This window comes from Anolis carolinensis, chromosome 3 (assembly GCF_035594765.1).
Source record: "Anolis carolinensis isolate JA03-04 chromosome 3, rAnoCar3.1.pri, whole genome shotgun sequence".
Classification (NCBI taxonomy): Eukaryota; Metazoa; Chordata; class Lepidosauria; order Squamata; family Dactyloidae; genus Anolis; species Anolis carolinensis.
In genome coordinates, this window is record NC_085843.1 from 105,059,917 (window position 1) to 105,075,448 (window position 15,532).

Sequence of the window (15,532 nt, forward strand, 5' to 3'; positions counted from 1 at the left end):
GTTGAATGATAATGTATAGGAAAATAATTAGACCTCACAATTTACCTGGCTGAATGTAGGCAACATTCATAACAACTTGCCTGCCAGTGTTGATCCCCTCCATCTAAAAACAACTCTGTGGTTCCCAAGTCCACTCAGAACAATGCTTCCTACACACAACCTATGTGGTGGATGAACCAGTCCCATTAATTTTAAAAAAAGGAAATCTCAAGATCTTTCAATCCAGTTTATAAAGAAAGTTGTGAATCTAGGTCAGTATTGTGCAAAAATAAAATTAATGTCATTCATAATTATTTATACTGGCAAAACTCTATTTGTTGTTGTTCGTTACCATCAAGTTGATTTTGATTCATGGTGACCTTATAAGACTCTTCCAAATCACCCTGTTATCAACTGCTCACTTCAGGTATTACAAACTCAGAGCTGTGACTTACTCAATTTAGTCTATCCACCTGAAACACAATTGTTTTCTTTTCCTTCTATCATACCAAGCTTTTAATGAGAAATGTCTCATTTTGATAAGTCTGAAGTTCAATACTCTTATTTAATAATGTTGGCTTAAATTGTTCATGAATCCATTCATTTCTTTTTTCTTTTTTTTCTTTTTTTGGAAGTCTATGATATTTATAGGATTCTCTTCCAGTACCATATTTCAAAATGAGTTTATTCTCTTTGAATGCATCTATGCTTGAATTCTGCATTCTTACCAAACATGTCTGTGTTAGTGGTGAATGAAGAACTTAAAACCCAGATAGCCTCATTTACCTGCCTTGTAAGCTTAGGAGCTTTTTATACATATACATGATTTGTTCAACAACAAATTACAGTCCATTTTACTGGACCAATTTAGTATTAATTTATGGCATACTTTTACTCAGTTATATTTCATTCAAAGGTCATGGGATTAAATGTAAGGATAAGAGAAATATTATGAACCTGATCTCACCCTTGGGGAAATGAATAGAGAGATGGGTTAAGTGAGGCTAAATATTGAAAATCCCATGCTGAATGGAGAGCAGGATTATCAATTTCCTCTGCATCTCCTGACTTCCACTCCTTTGGCCTGCTATTACGCAGATGGTCCCCTTCTGTGCCCTTTTTTTTTAAATGAAATCATAGCAATTTCATTCTGCTTAAGAAAAGTAATGACATTGTAGTTGAGCTTGGGCAGAATTATTCATGCCAACTATATGTATATTTTGAAAACATTCTTGACTGTCTGATACAGTGTTCCTGGCACAGTCAGAAGGAGTAGTAACAACATACAACTAGCAGTTTGGAATATATATATATATATATATATATATATATATATATATCCTAAAAATTAGTGGCGGTTCTATTAATACTTGTAAGTCTCAATCTACACCTCCATTAGACTTGTACAGATGATGAGTCTAGACCACTATATAATGCAGTTCAATGCAATTAAACAGAATTCTGAAACAACATTATGGCACTGTAGATTCAGCCTGAGTTGGCAATTTATCTGGCTTCTCTTTCACACTGTATTGTATGGCAGTGTAGATGTAGTCCATGTTTAAGAAGCCTGTTTAATCTGTCCATGAAAACAGTGGCTTGTTGGCAGAAATATGGGCAAGAAAGAGACAGCAGGGGCTCCATCTTATAGGTAATATTGCCATCTGTGCTAATAGCCCTTCTTAATTCTGTGAAGCAGATTACAGTTTCATGGGTGGAAAAGGGAAGGGTGTTCTACATTTATTCAGAGTAATTTTACTACATAATTGCTACTTCACAGAACCAGTATATTATGCTAAGCCTGTACATAATTTGTATGATTGTCATATATAAATTCCTGAATAAAAACAAACCAACTAACTAACATCGGCACAATTGAGATGTGCATTCAACTATGTATACTCTAGTATAGAGGTGGCGCACATGGGACCAAGTACCTCCCTTTTTTCTGCATGCCCTCTTAGGGGTACTGCAGAAAAAAATGAGTTATTGCCTAGTAGACCTTTCAAGCTAGGTTTTTCCCATCATTGTTTTGAAAGTGACTTCAGAAGAAAATTGAAAAATCTGTGATAAGAAGGGTTTTGGGATGCCTGTGGGGATGTGGGAGAGATTTGCATATTTTCATGTGTTTTATGGGATGGTTCTGCATTATTTTAGGGCAAGAAAAGTGGAGATTAGGTATTTGGGACTATATATTGTGCACTCCTACAGTAGTGCAGAGAACATTGTTGGAATTTAAGTTTATTCTATTCTTGAATTTAGGTGGAAAAGATTAAAATATAGTGATTAAAACTTAATGAATAGTCTGCCAGAAGAGATAAGGCTTCAGATGTTGTTTAAAATTCTGACAGCTCATTTAACAATCAGATCTCTTTTGGCAGGTCATTCCACAGTCTTGGGGTGACCAATGAAAAGGTCCTCTGTGTGGTGATTGCCAGTTGTGTTCTGTCAGGCTGGAGTAGCCACTCCCCAGAGGACCTAAGTGTCTGGGGCCTAATGGATGGGAAAAACAGTAAATAGAGGGAATGGAAGAGCAACATGTTACTATTGGTATGGGTTAGTGGGGGAAATGCATGTGCAATTAATTACCTAGATCCTCATCCCTAACAGGACAGACCCATTGTAAGTATAGTATTTACTATTTACCTATCTTTTGATTTAGTATTCAGCCAGTGATTCAGTGGGTTGGGAGTAACCAGTACAGTTCAGGCTAGTGTATCTTTCCTCCTTAACATTGCAGATGTGCTTTGTATAGGAGAGACAAAGAAGACTGGGGTGAGAATACCTATCACATATGATTTTAAGTGTTATATTATTCATTAAGGTATTTACTTATGCTTATGCATCATCCAAATGGCACACCTACAGTTCAGAAGAATGTAGGAATATATAAGTTGAAACACAACATTTGTTTGGCATTATTTAATATTGCAGTATTTCTAATTTGAGTAGTGAGTTGTTTTGAGCTGAAATAGAACAGAGTGAATATAATCATCTCTTATCAGGTTACAATTAAGAAATTGGCTCCAAAGTGTGTTTATTAGATAGCCAGTTGAATATCTGAGATCACATTTTGAAAATGTAGAGTTCCCATAAAAGTGACAGTGGAAGCCACAAGACTTCAGTGGCCCAGGAGGAGAATCAAATACTGAGCCACGAGGGGCTTCTAAAGGAGTGATATCAGTTGAGAAAAAAAAAAGGAAATATGCACTTTGATGTAACACATTTGTACAGATGAAGAAATTATTTATAACTAAGATATATTTCTTTCCTTCTGATCCTCACTGTACCTTTCCTTTTAATGCAACTCCATTTATACCACATGCAATGTGAGAAAACATGTACTTCCAGAATTTTAAGCAATGTCTATAAATAAATATATCAGTGGAAGAAAAATTATAGTACAAGAATGATAGTGGCATGCTTTTAAACTTTACACAGTTCATATTCAGTAAGCTTTGAAGAAATTAGACCAAAAGAGATGTTAGACTTTCAATGATAGTGATAGAAAATAATTTAAATTCCAGATTCTTAGAATGAATATGTGCTACTGAAGATAGAAATTAGATATAATATTTTTGGTATTTTTAGTCCTATACAGAGATATCAATTACTCAATAATTTATTATGGTCATAGACCAGAATAAAAATTAGAGACAATTTTTACAATAATATACCTATAACAGAATAATAGGAAACAAAATAAATCCATAAAAGACAACAAGCCACAACATTCTACCAAAGACTACAGTTTGTCCATAATCCAACCATCCCCACATGATTCACAGAGCTGAGTACTTCTGAAAGAGAACTTTACTGCCATTATCTTCCACTGATTTATTGCCTGTTTACTAGTCACAATGCCGGTAGCAGAAAATCTAGTGACCTATTTGTAATTTGTGTATCATGGTCAGAGAGCATAAGGGAAAGTTAGAATTCTTTTGTCCTGTAGAAAAGGGGATTATAGCAAGATGTCTCCCTTGGTAAAAAGGGTAATATAAAAGAAAGTGACAGAGCATTTCTACCACTTCATTTACAGAGGGACAAATACGTTCATTATATGAAATCCTTTTATATCTTCACTCCAATGAAACAGAAGGTTAATGCCTTCCTTTTCTTAGGGATTAATAAGTTTGTCAAATAATTAGAGCAGCCAAAAAGTTTCCTACTACATTTTGAGTTATTTGTAATGGTTGTCTAAAAGTGTTTCAGATGTCAGACTTTCAATGTTTTCAATATTTGATAATAGGAATTCAAACATAGTTCTTGATACAAATCCATGGCTCCTGCCACCTGATAAATCCTTGCATCTCTCCCCATCTTATATCTCTCTGCACTCTCACAGCTTGCCCATTCATTATGCGTTTTGTGTGTGAGATGTGAAGAGGAGGAAAGAGTCTGTGGATCTGAGAAATTGAAGACATTAGGAATTGGATTTTTGAGAAAATATTAAAATACTTTCAGTAGCTTTTGGAGGAGTCCTCCAACTTCCCATTTCTGCCTCTGCACAAAAGAGCAAGAGTATCTTAGTCACTGCTTCAAAGGAGAAAAGAAGTGGATGAAGGGAAAAATGGATTATTGTGGATTATCTGCCTTGATATTCTGGGCTATATGGTTGTGTGGAAGGGCCTTCAGTGCTTTTCCACACAGCTATATAACCCAGAATATCAAGGCAGAGTAACCCACAATATCTGCTTTGAACTGGGTTATCTGAGTCCACACTGCCCTGTATCCCAGTTCAATGTTTGGTGCTAAATTCACAAATATAGTAACATTACCATGTATTGAACTGCTTTTTCTGTTGATTTGTTGTAAAACATAATGTTTTGGTGCTTAATTTGTAAAATCATAATGTAATTTGATGTTTAATAGGCTTTTCCTTAATCCCTCCTTATTATTCAACATTTTTGCTTATACAATGCTTTTCTTTTTCAGTTATTGGTTGGGGGGGGGGACCAAAATTCTGTTCACGTACACTTGAAAATTACCTAGGGCCAGCTCTGGTCAGATGTCTACAATATGTTCTGCATTTTGCGGAGCCAGTTTCATCCTGTAATCTGGGATATATTGGGATTTGCTGCAGTACATTATAGGACTTAACAATGACTTTACTGTAACTCTCTTTATTGTGCTGTATACTCTTTCATCCATACTGCAGCACATATTGGCTGTGTTTTGTAGCCACTGCAGTTTTGTAGACTTGGAGCTGCATTAAATGGTCAGTGTAGACAGGGTTATAAAAAGCATTTTCTATACACTTGTGATGTCAGAAAAGGAACCATGTGTGTGTGTGTGTGTGTGTGTGTGTGTGTGTGTTTGTGTGTGCATTGTCTTAAGATGAATGCACATGTTTATGTTTACTTTTAATACATTATTTGCTATTCATTTCAGGTATTTTATTGATAAAAACATTCATTTTCTATATTGGACTGGTTGATGCCCAAATTTGCTGTAGATCCTACCAATATAAATATACTTAGGAAAGTGGGATTAATTTTGCTTCAAGAATGAATTCCCTAGGGAACGTACATTCTTCCATCTGTTTCTGTTGAAATTACTGTATGTCATTTTGTGCCTCCGATGAAATGAATATGCAGTAGTGAAATTGTATATATGAATACAGAGATAGTCATTTGCAGCAATAAGTGCTGTAGGAGTCCTTGGAATTTTTTAATTACACTTTTATAGTTCTTAATTATTTCCTTTCATTTTAATGCTCAAAATATCCGACTAAGTTGTGTGCATCACAGCCATGACTGTCATAATGTTTTTAACTTTCTACGACCAAATTGCTTGAGGTGCTTTCATAGACTGATCTCCATGTCAAGGCAGCAGTTTATATAAATTAATCCTCAATATGAGTGATTCCTATCAGCAAGGCCAAAGTGGCTCAGCACAGTCCTGGGGCCAATCAGTAGGAGGTCATCAGTTGTGATAACACTCAAGTTGCCTTTCTCACTTCTGGGTCTTTCATATTTTTGAGCTACACATAAAAAGCAAGAATTCATTCCTAATGTACTGAGGTATTGAGGGTGGTCAGTTGGGTATTCCTGGTGCATGGCAGCACATGAACATGCCACAGCTTTATTTTTCATTTTGTTAACTGCTTCCTACCTGACTGCCAAACATAGAGATCAATTTGCCCAAGACATCACTATTATCTTTTTTCTTTGATGGATTTGCTTCATGTTTTGCTTCATGATCTCTCAACTCAGACTGTGTGTATATACATATTTCTTTTCAGAAGATGCAGTTGTGAATACCTGCATCTTAAACTAAGGGTAATGTCTGAAGTGGGGAGTGGCTAGAGTTTATTAGTATGTATATTAATGTTTAAGTCTAGAAATGTTAGTCAAAAACTAATGCCAAAGTCCTGGGTTAGTATCTTAACTTTTGTCAAAAAAGGAACCCTTTCTGTAAAGTGATAAAAAGCAAGCATTGTTTATACTGCAGTTTGGACACAGTTGAACTTTTAATGAAAGTAGCTACACATAAATGCTTGAACTGATGTTGTTGAGTCTTTTTGTTAATTCGGTGAATAGTAAATAGTAAATAGGGGACTCAAGGCGGATTCCAACAGACAAAAAACATAGAGGCAAACATTCAGTCCCTCACTAAAAATGAAACATAAATACATTCACCCCCCCACCCAATCTCAGAACAACCCAACATCAAGCAATCAATTATTAAAAGAACCTGAAATTACACAGTTACATTATTAAATTATATCTCACCATAAAAACAACAAATTATTTCTAACCATATAAACATGAACCTCAGCTTGAAGAGCACCCAAAAGTTCACTAGAAAATTTAAAATTCAAAGTTAGCTACAATTGCCATAATGCAAATCTATGGATTATATGCAAAAGAAATCTATGCGAAGCTTGGTAACACTTGCCTTGTGGATACAGGGGATTATATTATAATGTAAATGCTAGATGAGTACATTAAGCATTATAAAAATAAAAAATAATCCAATGTAATAGTATTTGGATGTACAATAGTACATCCAATTGTCAGTTCCAATTTCAGCACTGATAACTTTTGCCAATTTGACCATACTCTGATGTTGTTTGGCCATATGTGTCCTGGTTTTCATCTGTGAAATGTTGGCAAATATATGATGCACTTCTATGAGGCAGAAGGTACAGATTTAGTTTCCATGTTTCTGATGAGCTTTAGTGCTGTGTATAAATGATAATTAATTTTTTTTTAAAAAACAACATCAACCATTTAATTAGAAATCTGATTTAAATTTTAAAACTCTTTTAGTAAAAAAATGTTTTTCCCAACCTGATTTGACACACTGTTTTTTCCTGACATCCATCATTTATGCCATCTTTCTATAACACCACTTTCCAGATAAAATGGATATAATACATCAGAATTAAATTGAAATTAAAAGAACAATATTGTTATTCAACTTTTTAATTCCTAAACATATTGTTTTCAGCTCCAAATCAGAAATATCAGCTTGCCAATATCTACACTGAACATATACCAAACTAGTTAAAATGTAATTTGAAGCATCTGTTGTTTTTCTTAGTAATATAATTTGAAATTAATTAAATTTAGCGTCTGCATTATCATAGTGACTAGTTGGATGAGTTGAGAACAAACTAATTGTGGAATTTCTTTAACTCACTGACAAACTGTGATGTGTGCATTGCATTGCGATGGGTTACATCACTGGTCATAGCATGATGTAACCCAACGCAGCATGGTGTAAGCATCGTAATACATTGGAGATTTAAAGAAATTTAAAATATCACTTGTTTTTTTCTTCTGTTTGACCAAGTACATTTTGGAGGGGGGGGGAGGGCAGAGAGACAATAAAATGTATAATATTTATTTGTATTGTTAAAATTAATCATAATCAAAGAGGTATAATGCAGTTTAATTTATGATGACTACAGTATGAATGCTTTCTGTGGTACAAAAGATTTTAAGAGAATATATCCTCAGGCAGTGAAATAGTTAAGACCTGAACATTTGCAGAGGAAATACAGCCTGTTAACAACACTTTGGACCAATCCAACTATTCCCAGTAGCCCTGCAACATATAAGATCATATTTATAAATCATACATCAATTCCTTATCATCCATGGAAGGACTTCTGACAAGTTTGGAAAATTTACTTTTTGGGCGACATTTCTCAGAATCTCCTATCTGTAACTAATAAAATATACTGGCGGGAGTACTACATGAACTGTCGTCCAAACATTATCATTGCCAAGTTCATATCAAAAAGTGACTCAGATTGATTTTAAAAGATATTGTATTTCTGGATTCGTTTGAAATAGCCTCCTTAGTCTAGGCCAAGGTGAAGATCAGGCAACCCTCCAGAAGTTGTTGGACTGCAAGACCCTGCATCCCTAAAAGTAGAGCCAAAGCTGAGGGAGGCTGGGAGTTGTAACCACCATTTCTCCTAATTCATACCCTGTAGTAGGTTTTTAAGTAGGTTAAGCTTACTATTTTGTTGGGTTTTTATTTTAATCCTCGGGTTATGTGTATTTTCTATGCTCTTGTGTAGTATAAATGTTTCTAGTGCTGTGATTAGAATGTTTATTTGTTTTTGCAGTATCTTTGTTTGCAGTGAAAAGGCAGAAAATAAGATAAATGGGATTAACAGGGAGAAACTGCAGCAGTTAACAAAACGAAATGATCATATAACAACATATGAATTGTTCTAAGGATAACATGTTTTAAAAAGCAGACACTTGCAATTTATATGTTTGTTGTGTTCTTCAAATCATTTCTGATTTTCAGGAGTGGGTAAAGTGTGCCCCCTCTGAACCAGGTGCAGGCCCTAAAGACATTTTTATTTCTTTTCTTTTCTTTTCTTTTCTTTTTTTTGCTTTGGAATGCCTCAAATGATGCCTGGGGTTATGGAGGGCATTTCCACTATGTTGAATCCCTCTGTATCTCCCAGGGGTCAAAATGAAATTTTGCAAAATTATTATTATTAATGTTTTGCCCCTAGGGGCTTAACGCTAATAGGCAATATGTCCAATGGGGATCTATCTAGCCCTATCCTGACAAGTGCTCAACATTTCTCTGTCTCAAGCTTAGCTCTGCATGGAATATACAGTGATCGGCTTCAGCAGATTGTATGGCTTATTCTGGAATTTCTGCCTACAAGACATTGAGCACTTGATGGCTCAAAGGCCTGGCTCAAGGGGCCTACAATAGAGTGCCAATTGCTCCATGACTCATAGGCCCTGGCTGCCAGGCCTACAGTCGAACACTCAACCGTAGGCTGGCAGACAGGGCTTACGAGCCATTGACTGCTCGACTGTAGGCCCAGCGGGAGGGGAGGGAGCTATGAGCATTGAGCACTTAGTACTTAATTGTAGGCTCTGCAGGCCAGGCCTATGAGACATAAAACACTCGATGGTTCATAGGCCAGGTGTGCAGGGCTTACAATCAAACATTTGGTGCTTGACTGCAGGCCCTCTGACCTGGGCCTACAAGCATTGAGTGCCTGGCACTTGGCTGAAGGCCCTGCGAGCCAGGGCCTACAGCCAAGTGCCAAAAGTCAGCCAACAAAATGGCTATCATTCCCCTCTGCCTTTTGTTTCAGTTTCTTTGGTTCCTGTGGGATTGTACTGTTCCATGCAGTCTGAATGGATGAAATGGTACAAAACCATGAAAGAAACAGGTGAAACAGGATTCAGGCCGTATTCGAATTATCGGGCCCTGTTATCCAGTGTTGATTCAACATAGAAAATCCTACTTTGATATGAATGGAGATATTAAAAAAGTGGTTGAAGTGGCAAAAACAAGTAGCCCTAGGAACAAGGAAACAAAGGCATGGAGAATATTAAATTAATGTTTATGTGAAAAAGAAAAAAAAGATTCTGGCCTTCAGTGAAATAGGAGGAATGGAAAAAGAAGGAAACTAATAGGTGTCATTTTGCCAGTCAAATACATCCAGTAAAAGGGTCAAACATTTGAGGCACCAAAATGTTTGTATTTGAAAGTTGTTTTTGACAGGGCAAAAATAAAAATTTAAAAAATGATATGCAATTAGGAGAATAGATTTACTAGGATCTTTTCATGTGAGGTGGGACACATTTAGTAGCGTGATCCTGTTTGAGCTTTTAGTCTTTTTATAGAATAGAATAACATTATTGTCATTGTACCTCATAAAACAAAATCAAATGCTTAGCCGAGCACATATCACAAAAACACACCCATTTATGTGTTTTAAATGTAATTTTTTATCCTGTATTGTTGTTTTAATTGATATATTATATTACTGTTTTATTTTTTTATATTGTGATTTGTACTATGTTGCTTATATTTTGCCCTTATGTTGTTTGTGTTGGAACACAGGCGCCTTAAAGAGCCACATACACAATACTCAGTCTTAACAAAAGTTTTATTGAAACTCAAAAACAGGCTCAGAGACACTTAAATGCAGTGTCTCTGACCAAAAATTCAAAGTCTTTGCCCAAACTGGGTTTAAAAGGCAAAACAGAAAATAATCTGGATTAAATGGATGGATAATCTGGATTAAAACATAGTAAATGGAATTGGCAGCAAACAGCGCTGAAACAGGCTTCCTGGAAGTTAGCGCTGCACACCAAAGTAAACAAACCAGTAAAAGTTCAACAAAATAGCAAAAACAAAGGTCCAAACGAACGTCGTCTCCAAGTTGTTTACACAAGCCGCAGTTGAGTCAAGCCAGGAGCCAGGAACAAGGAACAAAGGAAAGCCGCACTCACGATAGCCAATCCAAAGGTAGTTTACCTAAGCAGGCAACCGAAGTCGAACTCAAGTAAATCCAAAGCCAGGAAGGGAGAAAGCTGCATCCTTGAAAAGCCAGTCCAAACGTCATTACCGAAGGTCATCAAACAGAGCCGAAGTCTCCAGTCCAAAGTCCCTGCGGGGAGATAAATAAATTATTATTATTATTATTATTATTATTATTATTATTATTATTATTATTATTATTAAAATGGAATATTGTACATCCTTCTTACAAACAGAAAGAGCAAGAAGTAAACTGTACAGTCCACCTTGTCCAGACTTATAAGGATTCTTTCAAAATACAGCTGTTTCAACAGTGATTGTGCTTTCATTTTCTGCAATCCTTTTCTTGTTACAATGAAAAATTCAGTTAGGGGTTTTATAAGTTACACCTGCAGCATGGCAAATGGTGCACAGAAAGTGAAAATGTCCTTTATAAAATAGTTCCTGAAAAGGTTTAAAAGACTCACCTTTCACCTGTCTCATTTTTTCTCCCTGAATGACTTTCGTTCTTTAGAAATGTCAGAGCAAAGTGGAGGGTGGAAGGTCTTAAGCCAAGCTGCATTTGATACCTCATGAAGTTCTGGCCATCAGAGCTGAAAGTTTTTCAGTCTGAAAAGGTGATTTTGCTATCTGGAGAAGAAGCTTCCAGTAAATGTTATGTAAAATAAACTTACATTTTTATGCATTGTAGTTGTAGTAGATATGATACCCTCATATAGATTTTCCAAAGCTGTAATGGTAAGTGCCTGACAGAGTAAGCTTGTTGCTCATACAAGTAGACACATCGAAAGTCACTTCTACACTGCCATATAAAATCTAGATCATCTGCTTTGAAGTGGATTATATGGCAGTGAAGAGTCACATAATCCAGTTATGCCTTGATATTCTGGGTCATATGGCTATGTGGAAGGGCCTAGAGGATCCATTTGCATTGGCCATTTCCGTCAAAATGGACAAGAATTCCCTCTGGCATTTACATGATGCACAGGGCTTTTTTGCTCCAATATGGGGCAAGGACAATTAATGTCACACTCCAACGCAGAATTCCCTTGGAGTAAGCAACACACCATGATTGAATAGCAAGCAGTTTACTGTAATATATATATATATATATATATATATATATATATATATATATATATAGCAAAAAGTAAAAAGTACAATCCAAAAAGTAGTCAGTCAAGAATGTCTTTAAAGTTTCAGTTTAAATTCATACCATCAAACTAGAAATTCCATGGAGCAAGGCAGGTGAAAACAGGAAACATAGCGAAACAAAACCATAGGCAAAACTTGGATAAAGTAATTCAAAAAGCAAACATTAAATCCCAAAGGCCAACTGGAACTAGAAAATAACCTTGGAAACATGGAGCACTTGGAGACAGGAACCTTGGAGGTAAAGCAAAGTTGCCTCGACTGGAAAACGAAAGTTGCATCAACCAATAAAAACCTTACCAAAACCCGAGGCCATGAGAAAGGCATCCTTTTTCCCTTTTAAGGCAGCTGACTCATTATTCTCTCTTTTCTGTTGTAAACAAGCAGATTGTCTGAGTTTCTGAGACACTTCCCTATCTTTGCTGTAAAACTGTATTTGGTTCAAGGTTATCTTCTCACTGCCACCTGGAGAAACAGCATCTGAATCACTACCAGACTGTAACTCTGCAGAATTCAGTGAAAGGTCTTCCCCCGACACTTCCCCTTGGTCAGGCCTCTTATCTGAACCTTGCTCATCTACACTTAATTCTGGCTGCTCAGGCCTCTTGTTAACTCTTAATTTCAGCCCAAGCTCCTCAATTGAGTCATCATTCCCTTCATGAACTTCAGACTCAAGCTGTACAGTGAGAACAGACACAGATTAAACAGGCTGATATACAACAATTAACATGTTTTGTCCCACGTTAGGGAAAGTTGGGGAATGCTCTAGAGTTTCCGGAAGCTCTAGAGCACACATGTTGGGGTGGTGTGAATAGCTGTGCTGCCATTCTGCTTTCCCAGCACTCCATGGTGTGGAAAAATGGCATGGCACTTACATGTGCTGTTTTTTTTTTCTATGGCTGGTCTGGAATAGGATGCACCCTGAGTGTTCCATTGACCATGGACTGACTACTAGAGGGGTAGGAAAGTATACAGGAAGATATGAATGTCAGCAATTTAATCTGTAACATTTTCTCATTTGTGTAATGTTGGGTGTAGCCAAACCTACAGTTGTCTAATAATCCCTGCCCTCATCATGTTCTCCATTCTGCCAACTTGCACCACACACAAAGCCTTCCAATCTTCCACCATGGAGGTGAACAAAAGCATGTTGGACCTGCAGTGTCTTCCTCCACATTGGCCAAGGTATGTAGAACACAGTCAGGGAGCAGGGAAGAGAAAAAGCAGGATAAAAAAGGGAATTAGCACTATGTTACAAAGATCACACAATTTCCTCAGTAGTTTTCTATTACTTGCTAATTTTCTGCTTTCTGTATGCATCATTTCCCAGTAAAATTGCAGAAAGAGGCCAATTAAGGGAATGCATTGCCACTTGACTTGCCCAAGATCACCCAATGAGTTTCATTGCATATTCTATCTACACTAACTGCTCTATTTATTCCAGCATTCATGTTGGAGTCTTGTAAACAGTTTTTTCTGCATGCTCACTGATGATCTGGGTTGACATAGATTAAATCTGAAGGCTCTCATGTAGCAACAAACCAACAAGACTCTGCTCTTTTAAAACCACTACATGATTTCTCTATTAAATTGCTACGGCTCTTTTCCTCCTATTCACACTCAAATATTTTAAAACAGAAAATGCTACAAGCTTTTTAATAAACAATCTATTCTGTGGCAAGTTTAGTATAATGTTTAGAAGCTTAGAAGATATGTGTGAAAGTTCCCATAATCCTATAAGATAAAGAGAGAACCCTTTCATATTGCTAGTTTCAAGTCGCATTAAGTATCTGTGTGGAAGGGCCCTGAAATAACCAATATGATTCAATTCCTGGTCAGATATCCCAACTACAAAGAGATGTACTATTTTCTCATTTGCATTACAGAACAAAATTTAATAGTTATTCCCAACTAAGGCTGGATCTACATTGCCATATTATGCAGTTTTAATCTGATTTTTTTTCCAAATCTTTATCTCTAGCCATTTTTGCCATAGTTTTAGGTAACATGTTTTCTTGTTTTGGCATGTGAGACTATGGTAATCATAACATTGAAGAGTATTTGCATTATGACCCCAATATTATTCTGTTCTCATGGTTTCTGTAGTACTGAGCAAGACATGAGGTGATTTTTCTCACCATTCTGTCAACAATCGCAACTGTCTTGCAAGACAAGCTCTTTCTTCTTTGAATCCATTTTTATATATGCACAGGGCCACTGGAAATCTTTCTCCAGTACTATGGATGTGGTTAGTGTGGTGGCAGAGCAAAATAAGGGCATTGCCTCCCAAGAAAAATTCTGTCCTTCTTGTGAAGCCTTTCCTTGAGGCCTTCATTTTTAGCGTTTTAGTGAGTGAAACAATCGGTAGTTTCACACCTTGAACTCTTCTGTTCATCATATTTGCCTTTCCTTAGTAGCAGTTTTTTTCTGTGAAAGCCTAAACTGTAGTTCTAATTGTTCAAAGAAATTTGTAAGTTACTGCTATGCTAAATTTGGGTAATGAATGAAAATTTAATTTGGGGGAGAGAATTTTTATTGAACAATGTTTTCATTTTGCCCACTGTCGCTGTGTTCTGCCTTTTACCCTGTCTTATAGAACTTAAGTGACCTCATGGATTTTAATTTATTATCCCAAGTGTGTGTATATGTGCGTGTGTGTGTTTTTTAAAAAAAAAATCATTAATTTCTCATCTGTTTCAATGTAAAAGCATCTATAAGTATATTTTGTTTTTTTAAAAAACCTCTCTTAACTGTGTTTTCCTCTTCTCAGGGTATAATTTGTATTATTATTTCATTTATTATATTGCCAGAACTGAAGGTATTGTTCATATGGAGGGCCCATTTTGACTATCATATATTCTTTCAAATATGAAATATTAAATATAATTTTCATTGACAAGCAAACATGCCTTCTTTATGTGGTGCAAATCACTAACAATGTGTTTTGTTGATTATTTGATAATGATTCACTATTGAGATTTTTGTCAAAGTTCGAGAATCAGGGGGCTCCTTTTGTGCACTGAGTAGAAGTTTTGACTTTTCCCCTCTGAACAGCAGATCCAAATGTCATAACCTGCTCATGACATTTCTCTCAGTTCCAAAATGACAGTTCCCTCAAGGTCAGGAGAGATGGATGACTGTTATTTGAAAAATGTGATTTTCTGTTCATTCCTTGGATATCCAGAATTGGGAGTTGTGTTTATGGATTAAGATCATAATGGTATGCTGGGAAATGAATACATTGTATGCTAACTTTTAAAACTAAATTTCTTACAAACATTTCACCACATGTCTTCAGTTTCCAACAGCATTTTCTGATAAAGCTTTTGTGATACATATTAAACTCTGAAGGTGTACTGAGGATTCGAGTTGTCATTGATTTGCACACATGCAAAAGTTATGTATATATGTGTTTTAAATAATTTTGAATGCATATTAGAGCAATCATTTCTGATCAGATTTAATGAATTGTCATGACATACAGTAATGCTTCCTACTGTTTTTCTTATTGTTTTTAGTTTTTATGTTAGTGTGGATTTAACATCCTTTATTTTTTACAATTCAGATTTTGACTTTTTGTGTTGCACTTTTTTCCTTTTTTTCAATTTTTGGATAGTTCTTTTTCTTTAAATTTTTGGGA

At 35.9% G+C, this 15,532-nt stretch overlaps 1 protein-coding gene and 1 non-coding gene across 8 annotated transcripts in view; both read left to right on the top strand.

Annotated features, from left to right (window-relative positions):
- nlgn4x (neuroligin 4 X-linked) overlaps positions 1-15,532 on the top strand; it is a 307,442-nt gene that overhangs the window by 106,285 nt on the left and 185,625 nt on the right.
- On the top strand, positions 7,634-7,719 carry mir1397 (microRNA mir-1397). The gene has a single exon (NR_129860.1). It is a non-coding gene; the product is annotated as a microRNA mir-1397 (primary transcript).